The sequence below is a fragment of the Meriones unguiculatus genome, chromosome 1 (genome assembly GCF_030254825.1).
Source record: "Meriones unguiculatus strain TT.TT164.6M chromosome 1, Bangor_MerUng_6.1, whole genome shotgun sequence".
Lineage (NCBI taxonomy): Eukaryota > Metazoa > Chordata > Mammalia > Rodentia > Muridae > Meriones > Meriones unguiculatus.
Window position 1 is genome coordinate 142,045,523 of NC_083349.1, and position 12,105 is coordinate 142,057,627.

The window sequence follows — 12,105 nt, forward strand, 5'->3', positions numbered from 1 at the left end:
CAACACCCCACTCTCAACAAAGGACAGGTCAACTAAACAGAAATTAAACAAAGAAACAATGTCTCTAACAGAGGTCATGAATCAAATGGACCTAACAGACATTTACAGAACTTTACACCCAAACACAAAAGAATTTACCTTCTTTTCAGCACCTCATGGAACTTCTCCAAAATAGACCATATAGTTGGTCACAAAGCAAGCCTCAACAGATGCAAGAAGATTGAAATAATCCCTGGTATCTTGTCTGATCACCATGGAATAAAGCTGGACCTCAACAATAACAGAAATAGCTAAAAGCCTACACACACATGGAAACTGAACAACTTGTCACTAAATGACAGCTGGGTCAGGGAAGAAATAAAGAAAGAAATTAAAGTCTTTCTAGAAATCAATGAAAATGAAGACACAACATACCCAAACTTGTGGGACACAATGAAAGCAGTGCTAAGAGGAAAGTTCATAGCACTAAGTGCCTTCAAGAAAAAATTTGAGACAGCTCATTCAAGCACCTTAATGGCTCACTTAAAAACCCTAGAAAAAGATGAAGCAGACACACCAAGAAGGAGTAGACGGCTGGAAATAATCAAACTCAGGGCTGAAATCAATCAATTAGAAACAAATAAAACAATTCAAAGAATCAATGAAACCAAGAGCTGGTTCTTTGAGAAAATCAACAAGATAGACAAACCCTTAGCCAAGCTAACTAAAAGACAGAGAGACACCACCCAAATCAACAAAATCAGAAATGAAAAGGGGGACATAACTACAGACACTGAGGAAATCCAAACAATCATTACAACTTACTTCAAAAGTCTATATGCCACAAAACTTGAAAATCTAAATGAAATGGACAATTTTATTGATCAATTTGATGTACCAAAGCTGAATCAGGACCAGGTAAATCAATTAAATAGTCCTATATCCCCCAAAGAAATAGAAGCGGTCATCAAAAGTCTCCCATCCAAAAAGAGCCCAGGACCAGATGGCTTCAGCACAGAATTCTACCAGCCTTCAAAGAAGAGCTAACACCAATTCTCTTCAAACTATTCCACAAAATAGAAACAGAAGGAACATTACCAAACTCATTCTATGAATCCACAGTCACCTTGGTACCTAAGCCTCACAAAGACTCAACAAAGAAAGAGAATTTCAGGCCAATCTCCCTTATGGACATTGATGCCAAAATACTCAACAAAATACTTGCAAACCGAATCCAAGAACACATCAAAGATATTATCCACTATGACCAAATAGGCTTCATCCCAGGTATGCAGGGGTGGTTCAATATACGGAAATCCATCTATGTGATCCACCATATTAACAAACTGAAAGAAAAAAAAAAAACCACATGATAATCTCCCTAGATGCTGAAAAAGCATTTGACAAAATCCAACATCCATTCATGTTTAAAGTATTGGAGAGATCAGGGATACAAGGCACATATCTAAACATAGTAAAGGCAATATACAACAAGCCTATAGCCAACATCAAATGAACGGAGAGAAACTTAAAGCAATCCCACTGAAATCAGGGACAAGACAAGGCTGCCCACTCTCTCCATATCTCTTCAACATAGTGCTGAAAGTCCTTGCTAGAGCAATAAGACAGTTGAAGGAGATCAAGGGGATACAGATTGGAAAGGAAGAAGTCAAATTATCACTATTTGCAGATGATATGATAGTATACGTGAGTGACCCCAAAAACTCTACTAGGGAACTCCTACAGCTGATAAACACCTTCAGCAAAGTGGCTGAATACAAAATTAACTCACAAAAAAACAGTAGCCCTCCTGTATACAAAAGACAAAAGGGCTGAGAAAGAAATTAGGGAAACAACACCCTTCACAATAGCCACAAATGACATAAAGTACCTTGGTGTAATCCTAACCAACCATGTCAAAGACTTGCATGAAAAAAATTTCAAGTCTCTGAAGAAAGAATTAGAAGAAGATATCAGAAGATGGAAAGATCTCCCGTGCTCATGGCTTGGCAGGATTAACATAGTAAAAATGGCCATCTTACCAAAAGCAATCTACAGATTTGATGCAATTCCCATCAAATTGCCAACACAATTCTTTACAGACCTGGAAAGAAAAATTCTCAACTTCATCTGGAATAACAAGAAACCCAGAATTGCTAAAACAATCCTCTACAATAAATGATCTTCTGGATGTATCTCCATCCCTGATCTCATGCTGTACTATAGAGCAACAGTTTTAAAAACTGCATGGTACTGGCATAGAAACAGAATGGTGGATCAATGGAACCAAACAGAAGACCCAGAAATAAATCCACACACTTATGGACACCTGATTTTTGACAAAGATGCCAAAACCATACAATGGAAAAAAGAGAGCATCTTCAACAAATGGTACTAGTCCAACTGGATGTCTACATGTAGAAAAATAAAAATAGATCCATACTTATCACCCTGCACAAAACTGAAGTCCAAGTGGATCAAAGACCTCAACATAAAACCAGACACATTAAATCAGCTTGAAAAAAAGTGGGGAATACCCTAGAACTCATTGGCACAGAGAAAACTTCCTGAACAGAACACCAACAGCACACGCTCTAAGAGCAACAATCAATAAATGGGACCTCATGAAACTGAAAAGCTTCTGTAAAGCAAAGGACACTGTCATCAAAACAAAGCGACTGCCTACACACTGGGAAAGAATCTTCACCAACCCTTTATCTGACAGAGGACTCATATCCAGTATACATAAAGAACTAAAGAAGCTGAAAATCAGCAAACCAAGTAATCCACTTAAAAAGTGGGGAACAGAGCTAAACAGAGAACTCTCTTTAGAGGAATATCGAATGGCAAAGAAGCATTTAAAGAAATGCTCAACCTCATTAGCCATTAGGGAAATGCAAATCAAAACAACCCTGAGATTTCACCTTACACCCATCAGAATGGCCAAGATCAAAAACTCAAGTGACAACACATGCTGGAGAGGTTGTGGAGAAAGGGGAACCCTTCTCCACTGCTTGTGGGAATGTAAACTTGTACAACCACTCAGGAAATCAATCTGGTGCTTTCTCAGACAACTAGGAATAGCGCTTCCTCAAGATCCAGCCATATCACTCCTAGGCATATATCTAAAAAGGACATTTGCTCAACCATGTTTGTAGCAGCTTTATTTGTAATAGCCAGAAGCTGGAAACAGCCCAGATGCCCCTCAACTGAAGAATGGATGCAGAAATTGTGGTACATCTAATGGAGTATTACTCAGCAATGAAAAATAAGGAAATTATGAAATTTTATCAGGTGTTTATCAGGTAAATGGTGGGACCTGGAAAGGATCATCCTGAGTGAGTTGTCCCAGAAGCAAAAAGACACACACAGTATATACTCATTCATATAAACATACAACACAGGATAAACCCACTAAAATTGGTACATCTAAACAAACTAAGCAAAAGAGAGGACCCTAACTAAAATGCTCAATCCTCATCCTGAAGGGAAAGAGGATGGACATAAGAAGAAGAAAACAGGAAACAACCTAGGAACCTGCCACAGAGGGCCTCTGAAAGCCTCTGCCCTGCAGACTATCAAAGCAGATGCTGAGCATGATGGCCAACTGTCAGGCAGAGTGAATGGAATTTTTTGTAAGAAGTAGGAAACAGCAAGAGCTGGAGAGGACAGGAACTCCACAAGGAGAGCAACAGAACAAGAAAATTTGAACACAGGGAACTTCCCAGAGATTCATACTCCATCCAAGAACTATTCATGGAGATAACCTAGAACCCCTGCACAGATGTAGCCCATGGCAGTTCAGTGTCCAAGTGGGTTACATAGTAATGGGAAGAGGGACTGCCTCTGACATAATCTGATTGGTCTGCTCTTTGATCAGCTCCCCCTGAAGGAGGAGCAGCCTTACCAGGCCACAGAAGATGACAATGCAGCCACTTCTGATGAGAACTGATAGTCTAAGATCAGAAAGAAGGAGAGGAAGACCTCCCCTATCAGTGGACTTGGGGAGGAGCATGCATGTAGAAAGGGGAAGAAGGGTGGGATCGGGAGGGGCTTATGGGGGATACAAAATGAATAAAGTGTAATTAATAATAAAAAAATATATAAGTTCAAAATTAAAAAAAAAGATACATGTTTTATAAGCTTAAAAAAAAAGCAGACTGGAAGGCGCGATGTATTTGCATAGGACCTGGTGCAGCCCTGTGCAGCCCTGCACATGCTGCTTCAGTCTCTGTGAGTTCATACGAGAGTTGGGGATCTCTCCGTTTTTAACATCGTCTAATGCAAACTGTAGGCTTTAACTGCGCAGTGAGCTGCATTACATGTGCGAGTTGCGTAACTCACATGATGGTGTTAACCCGTGGTTTTCTACCCACAAACATGCTAGATCAAATAGATGTTACTCTGGAGTAACACTGTATTACCAAATGGTCTTTACTAAATGAGTAACCAAAGTTTACAGAAAAATAAAATGTTACCACAAAACAAAAAAGATTAGAAAAAGAGAGGTATGAGCAACAAAGGCCACAACTCCAGCCTGTCTTCAATTTCCTATCTTCACTGATCATCATAGACCATTTTATAAGCTACCGCCTCATTGGAATTTGGTTTCGGTGATTTCATTCTAGGACTCAACAATTATATTTGTCTGTATCATTTGGTGGTTTTCTCTGTTCCTTTAGTGGATATTTATCTTTGCTGTTATCTGTCTTTGCTCCCCCTCCCCATACCAATATATCCCCAAATATACAAAGGCTACCTAAATTTAAAAAAAAAAAATCTTGTTTTGCATCTCATTGTTTCTAGAATAGTGCTGTGGGCATGATGGCAATTTTGCACATCATGCAAAATCTGGTTTGGTGTTCATGTTATGTATGTTTGTGATCACATTCTTTATGTCTCTGGGGAATGCTAAAATGGTTGTCATTCTTTAGTCATAGTACCTTCACTTTTCTCAGCTGGTAGAATCACCTTCTCCTTGAGAAAGTGTTCTGCCTCTGTATCTTTTCTGGTCAATTTCTTATTCATATTTCTCTAACAACAATACCAATCTTGCATGACCAACATTTTTGTAAACTAACGTCTACTTAGTCTGTTTTCCCCACTTTCCAAGTAAAAGATAAATTTTCCAGGCTTCATCTAGAAGCAACGTACTAAAGCTGCAAGGGGCATCACTAGCAAGAATTTAAATACATTAGAATGTATTTCAAGGCAAACAGTGTTTGTTATTTACTCAAGGTCCTAATGCATGCTTCCAGATCCTAATTATTTCTAGGATCACAAACTGAAACTGAAATCAAAAGGTTAACATGTTAAGGGAAGAGATTGTCCATCATAAAACTCAACACAAAACTCTCTTCACCTGACTTTGGAGCAAAATTAGGAATTAACTGCAGTTCACTTAACGTGTGTCCTGAAAGAACAACACACTTGAGTTTGTGCCTTCTCACATGTTTGGCATAAATGAACTATCCACTTACACGAGCTTTAAATCCTATGAGCTTAATGTGTGTAAGTTCAGAATTGATGTGGGCTTTGTCTATCGAGTGAATAGACAAAGTGTGTGCTTCTTTATAATGTGTCACTGTGGGCAAGTGATGATATTAATAATATAGTAATTTGTGCTCCAAGTGGCATACCACTGATAGACCAATGTTCTTTTTTAATATGTTGACATTGTTTTCTTAGTACCAGAACATCAAAAAATGTTTGATAAAATAATAGCATATGATCATTCTTTTTGTTTTAATCTAAAAAAATTACATCCATAGATATAACTATCTCCAGAACTAATATACTCTGTATTAAATGTTATTTTTCATTAATTATCTTTCCAGTTGAGGAACTAATCTTTTTAACTAACTTTTATCTTTTAGGGAATAACTGTAACACTTAGGTAATTCACACGGCTCTAGCTACTTTATTTTCTTTATTAATTCAATTTACATTTCCACATAGGCCCCTCCCTCTTCTCTTCCCTCCCACATCCTCTCTCCCTGTTCTTCAGAATAGGTGAGCCCCCCACCCCAGACACCCCAGCTCATCTATTCACATTTGAACTGAGTTCTTCTTCCTCCTCTGTGGCCTTGTAGGGAAGTCCCATCAGGAAAAAGTGATCAGAAAACAGGCAATACAGTGTGTGTCAGAGACATGAAGCCTAAGATGACCATCGGACTCATCTTCTTAGGATCTGTGTATTGTAGTATATCTATCCTGTACTATATAACCAAAGTCCACTTATAAATGAGTATATACAATGAGTGTCACCTCACTCAGATGATCTCTTCTAGTTCCATCCTTTGCCCGCAAATTTAATGATTTCCTTGTTTTTAAAGGCTGAGTAGTATTCCATTGTGTAAATGTACCATAGTTTCTTTATCCATTCTTTGGTTGAGGGACATCTAGGTTGTTTCCAGTTTAAGAATAAACTTCATATTCAGAAAGACAAAGCCAGCATCAATTCTGAACTTATATACATTCAGCTATTATGAATAAATCTGCTATGAACATGGCTGAGTAAATGTCCTTGTTGAACGGTGAGGCCTCTTTTGGGCATGAGTGGTATAGCTGGGTCTTGAGGTATGGCTATTCCTGAGTTTCCTGAGAAATTGCAGATTGATTTCCAAAGTGGTTGTACAAGTCAGCACTCCCACCAGCGATGGAGGAGGGCTCCTCTTCAGCATGTGTTGCTTCGGGTGGTATCTGAGGGGCACATGTGCCTCAGGTGAAAGCTGCAAGGGTGAGGTCTACCTCATGTAGCAATCAAAGGGGATGTGGTGCCTCAGGAGGCAGCTGAGCTGCAGCTCACAGGCCTATCAGACACTGCACTCCTGGGATTCAGATTTGTCTGGGCTCTGCCATCTTGGATCTGGGATCAGTAAGATTTTATTGTCCACTTGGTCTCCACAGGGGATCCAGTAGAACCTTGGTTTTAGAGGTTGGGATGCTGTCCCAGGAATCCAGACGCTGCCCTCAAGAGAGCAGAAGGAATCTGATTTCTGGCTGCTGGTGTGGAGGGTCGCTGGTTCTGGGGGCCTGTACTCTCTGGAGTATGCGGAAAGGGGAGGGGGCTCACAGTCCATGACTCCTGGAACTAAGAGACAGCCACGGGGTGCCTGGACCCGATTGTCTCTAACTCCTTGGATGTGCCCTGGTCCTGAAAGCACCAAAGTCAGCGTTTCGGGTCCAGCCGCCCGTTTACTCACCGGTTTCAGAGTCTCTAATCTTCTGCACCTTAGATACGGTGCATACTGGTCATCACGATCGCCGTCTTGGAACTCCAGCTCTGGCTACTTTAAATGGCTGCGTGAGTGTCGAATTTTCAAAAGCTCTAGGTACAGGAAAGTCAGTTTGATTTTTATCATCATTACCAGCTTAATCTATTAAATCATGACTTTCACATTTATAAACTGAGGACCTTAATAACATATAAATTACAACACTGTGAAGATTAAATTAGCTACTAAGTGTAAGTTAGAGCGTTCCTAACTGGAATAACCTATATAAATATAATTACCAGCATCATTCCAGGTCTGTGAATAGGTCAATAATTCAGCGAGAGAGAATTGAGGGACATGAGTTTGGAAGCTCAACACTACTTCTTAGCTATGAAAGCTGAATCAGTTACCTCTTATTTAATTTCCAAAATGTCCCAGATATTGAAGTGACTTTCACCAAGCACACAGAAAGGTGTGAAATAGTATCACTGCAAGCCATCATTTCTGCCAACACAAAAATTGAAAAGTGAATATTTACAAAATCATAAGATTTTATGAGTCACCTAGAAAATCAAAGCTACTAAGCCAATGAATGAAATAAATCCCAGACAGTGGCAGGCCCTTCTGAAAGAGCAGGACACAGAGGCTATTTCCCTTTTAACAGAGCTGCAGAGGTGACAACCATAGCAGCACATTAAAAACCAACGTGCCCCATCCGAGCAGGGGTTCTAGGTTATCTCCATGCATGGTCCTTGGTTGGAGAAACAGTCTCAGAAAAGACCCTGGTCCCCAGATATATTTGGTCCTTGAGGAGCTCTTGCCCTTCCCAGGTCATACTAATTCCCCTTCTTTCATATGATTCCCTGCACTCTGCCCAAGGTTTAGTTATGAGTCTCAGCATCTGCTTGATGCACTGGTAAGTAGATCTTTCAGAAGCCCTCTGTGGTAGGCTCCTGTCCTGTTACTTGTTTTCTCCTACTTCCAATGTTCATCCCATTTGTCTTCCTAAGTGAGGATTGATTACCTTACCCTGGGTCTTCCTTCTTGTGTAGCTTCTTTAGCTAGACCTAGAACCCCTGCTCAGATGGAGCTCATGGCAGTTCAGTATCCAAGTGGGTTCCCTAGTAAGGGGAACAGGGACTGTCTCTGACATGAACTCAGTGACTGGCTCTTTGATCCCCTCCCCCACCCTCCCAAAGGAGGAGCAGCCTTGCTAGCCTACAGAGGAGGACATTGCAGCCAGTCCCGAAGATACCTGATAAGCTAAGATCAGATGGAAGGAAAGGAGGACCTCTCCTATCAGTGGACTTGGAGAGGGGCAGGGAGGAGATGAGGGAGGGATGGTGGGATTGGGAGAGAATGAAGGAGTGGGCTACAGCTGGGATACAAAGTAAATAAACTGTAATTAATATAGAAAAATAAAAATTTAATTAAAAAAATAAAAACAAAACCAAAGTGCCTATTTGGAATATTTGACATACCTTCACAGTTTAGAACACACAAATGTCAGAAACGGCAGAAAAGAGCGAGCACCTCGAGGACAGAGGTGTGCATGTGGGAGCCAGTAATTTCTGCAGACCAGCCTGAAAGCCTAACACCTTCCCCACACCCTTCTCTCATAGCAGGAAAACTTCCTCTGCCCAGAAAGGTGATATGGCAAGCCAAAAGAAACATGTGCAGAAGCAGCAATTTCCTTTGGTCTCAAGGGCCTGAAGCAATCAAAGGAAGATTTTCTTTCCTTTCTTATTTTTTTTCACTGACTTCTTTTTTTATTTTTTATATTAATTACAGTTTATTCACTTTGTATCCCAGCTGTAGCCCCCTCTCTCATTCCCTCCCAATCCCACCCTCCCTTCCTCATCTCCTCCCATGACCCTAACCCTAGGCCACTGATGGAGAGGTCCTCCTCCCCTTCCCTCTGAACACCTATCAGGTCTCATCAGGGCTGGCTGCATTGTCTTCCTCTGTGGCCTGGTAAAGCTGCTCCCCCTCAGGGGGAGGTGATCAAAGAGCCAGTCACTGAGTTCATGTCAGAGACAGTCCCTGTTCCTATTACTAGGAAACCCATTTGGACACTGAGCCATGGGCTACATCTGTGCAGGGGTCCTAGGCTATCTCCATGCATGGTCCTTGTTTGGAGTATTGGTCTCAGAAAAAAAAACCCTGGGCCCAGATTTCTTGGTTCTGTTGCTCTGCTTATGGAACTCCTGTCCCTTCCAGGTCTTTCTGTCTCCCACTTTTTTCATAAGATTCTCTGTATTCTGCTCAAAGTTTGTTTATGAATCTCAGTATCTGCTTTGATACACTGCTAGTTAGAGTATTTCAGAGGCCCTCTGTGGTAGGTTCCTGTGCTATTCCCTGTTTTCTCCCTCTTCCGATGTCTATCCATCCCTTTTGCCCTTCTGAGTGAGGACTGATCATCTTACCCAGGCTCCTCCCTCTTGCTTACCTTCTTCAGTTGTATAAATTTTAGTAGGTTTATCCTATATTACATATCTAATATCCACTTATAAATGAATATATATTATGTGTGTCTTTCTGTTTCTGGGTTACCTCACTCAAGATGATCTTTTCTAGTTCCCAGAAGATTTTCTAACACAGAGAAATGGCTAAAGGAACACCCTCCAGTCAAGACCTTCCTCATATAAAAGGCAGAGTTATTTCCATAAAAAAGACTGATCAGAAAGCCATAAACTGAGAGTAAGGCTCAGCAGATCAGTCTAAAATAGAGGCTGGTTAGTACAGCCAAGCTCTTGGGAAGACAGCCACTTTGTGTGACCCAGGAATTCAGAGATGACTGAAAACTGAGGGTTGAACCGAAACATAGAGAAAAACATCTACAACATTTCAGACCAAAGCAGCACAATAAAGCCATTTGAATTCCACAGACTACAGGTAACAACAATAACCACAGGAAAATCTCCAGCCCCACTCCCCCTTAGACTAACTCACTCAAAACCTCACCAAAAATTCCAGTATGCCACAATATGGGTCAAAACCACTTTAAAGAATGAGAAGGTCTTTCTTCTTGGACTAGCTTAGACCAAATGTTAGCCCAAATTTGAATTCTTCACTTCTCTCCCTGTCTCTTCTGTATGTTGGTATTCTATAGTCTATGACCTAGCTGTTAATCTGTTCTCTGTGTGTGTGATGTCTATCTCTGTCATCTGTCCAGTATTTATTCAACAGCATGGAAAACTTAGTATGAAAAAGTAATGAAGAACTCTTTTGTTTTCTACATTAACCATTTATTAAATAATTGCTCTATAATATCTACAATACTAATTGACAAACAAAAGTCACATTATTTCATGGTAGGAGCTACTGAACATAATGTAAAACATTAATTAAAGTCTCAATCTTACCAAGCTATAAGATACATTCCAGAGTAACATGGTAAATTTTGTTTTAGTCATAGTCTATGTTGGAATATAAAAGATAGTAGTATAAAATATTCATAGACAAATAATAAAATTGATCTGACTTGGCTAAAATCTGATCTTATAGTTCAGTTTTTTTCATTTTCTCATTTTTTAAAAAAATTTGCTTTCTAACATAGTTTTGTATAGGAAGAAGTTACTTTACTGGTAAGCATTAAATGATTACCACAACACACACACACATACACACTATTCTGGGGGTCTGGGGTGCAGAAGAGTATGTAGTTTAATACAATGGCTATATGTTTGGCTTAGATCATAAAAGCTAATTGCATGGAAAGTCTAAGCTTTAGTAAGACTGGTTACATTGCTTTCATAAAGGCCAGTTAAATTTAAACAGTCTGAATATACAGCAGGGAATATGTCTAGTACGTATCTCAAAGCATATTGTTGTTAACTTAGTTAAAAGGTCTGATCAAAGTTCACCTTCTGAAGGTAAGAGGACTTTTCAGAAAAACTATTCTCACCACAAAAAAATGAGACATTTTCACCACTGACATATTTATTGTCAGATAAATACATGTTCATAACTACATATGTAATTCTTGCTACTATTTTCTTAAAATAACTCATGGTCACTGAAAATTTACCGAGTGACAAGAAATTGTTACATGTAGGTGTTTAATAGTCTTACCAAGGGGCAGAGCCAAGATGGCGACTAGCACGTACAGTTTCTGACCGGTGGAAGAGCTAAACTTCTGAGTTGGTGAGTGGAAGGACCTCTAACCCAGGAAAACAACGGTGAAGCTTTCTAAACAACAGGGAACATCACATGAGGTGAAAACTTTGGTCTCGGGTCAGCCTGGGACTTGTGTGGGGAAGGTGAGAAATGACCCTTTGATCTCCTGGCACTCCCCTCCCCCAAACCTCCTTCCTCCTCAGCACAGTGGACTCATCTTTCTCAGCGCAGATGTAACTGCCTGGGGTCTGCAGCCGCTGAGGCGGAGCTCCAAACCCTTTATCGGCAAAGGCCAGCAGTACTTGTCTCGGAGTCCCAGATTCGCGCAGCAGCTGCACCATCCTCCCAGGGCCCGAGTCTGCTAGACGCCATAAAAGCTCCACAGGATCGCGATCACTGATGGTACGGCCCGCCCAATCCCACAGTGACAGAGAATACGCTATGTACTCACCAAAACCAGGCAGAAACGCCATACAACCTGGACACACCAGGCGCTGGGCCCCCCAAGCTTGGAGAGCACAACGAAGAGATCCCAGGACTTCCCAGAAAGCATCTGGACTAGCAACCCAGTCTCCAGTTACAGCGGGACTTTCTAACCTGGCCGCGGAGCAGCACTGAGCTGGCGGGGCACAACAGCCCTCTAGTTTAAGACTAACCAGGGCCAAACCAGAGAACAGAGAGCCTGATTACCCCAATCCCTACTGACATGACAACGCTGAAATCTCCAGCTGCAGCAAGACCTCAGAACCTGGCAGTGACAGCAGCATGGAGCTGGCGGAGCACATCAAAG

At 40.9% G+C, this 12,105-nt stretch overlaps 1 long non-coding RNA gene across 1 annotated transcript; it reads right to left on the reverse strand.

Moving 5' to 3' along the window:
- Window positions 1-6,121: 6,121 nt before the first annotated feature.
- LOC132650898 (uncharacterized) lies at window positions 6,122-11,866 on the reverse strand. The gene is made up of 3 exons (XR_009588960.1): window positions 11,767-11,866; window positions 7,607-7,700; window positions 6,122-7,309 (listed from the first exon to the last, which is right to left on the reverse strand). It is a non-coding gene; the product is annotated as an uncharacterized LOC132650898 (long non-coding RNA).
- Between the last annotated feature and the right edge of the window lie 239 nt (window positions 11,867-12,105).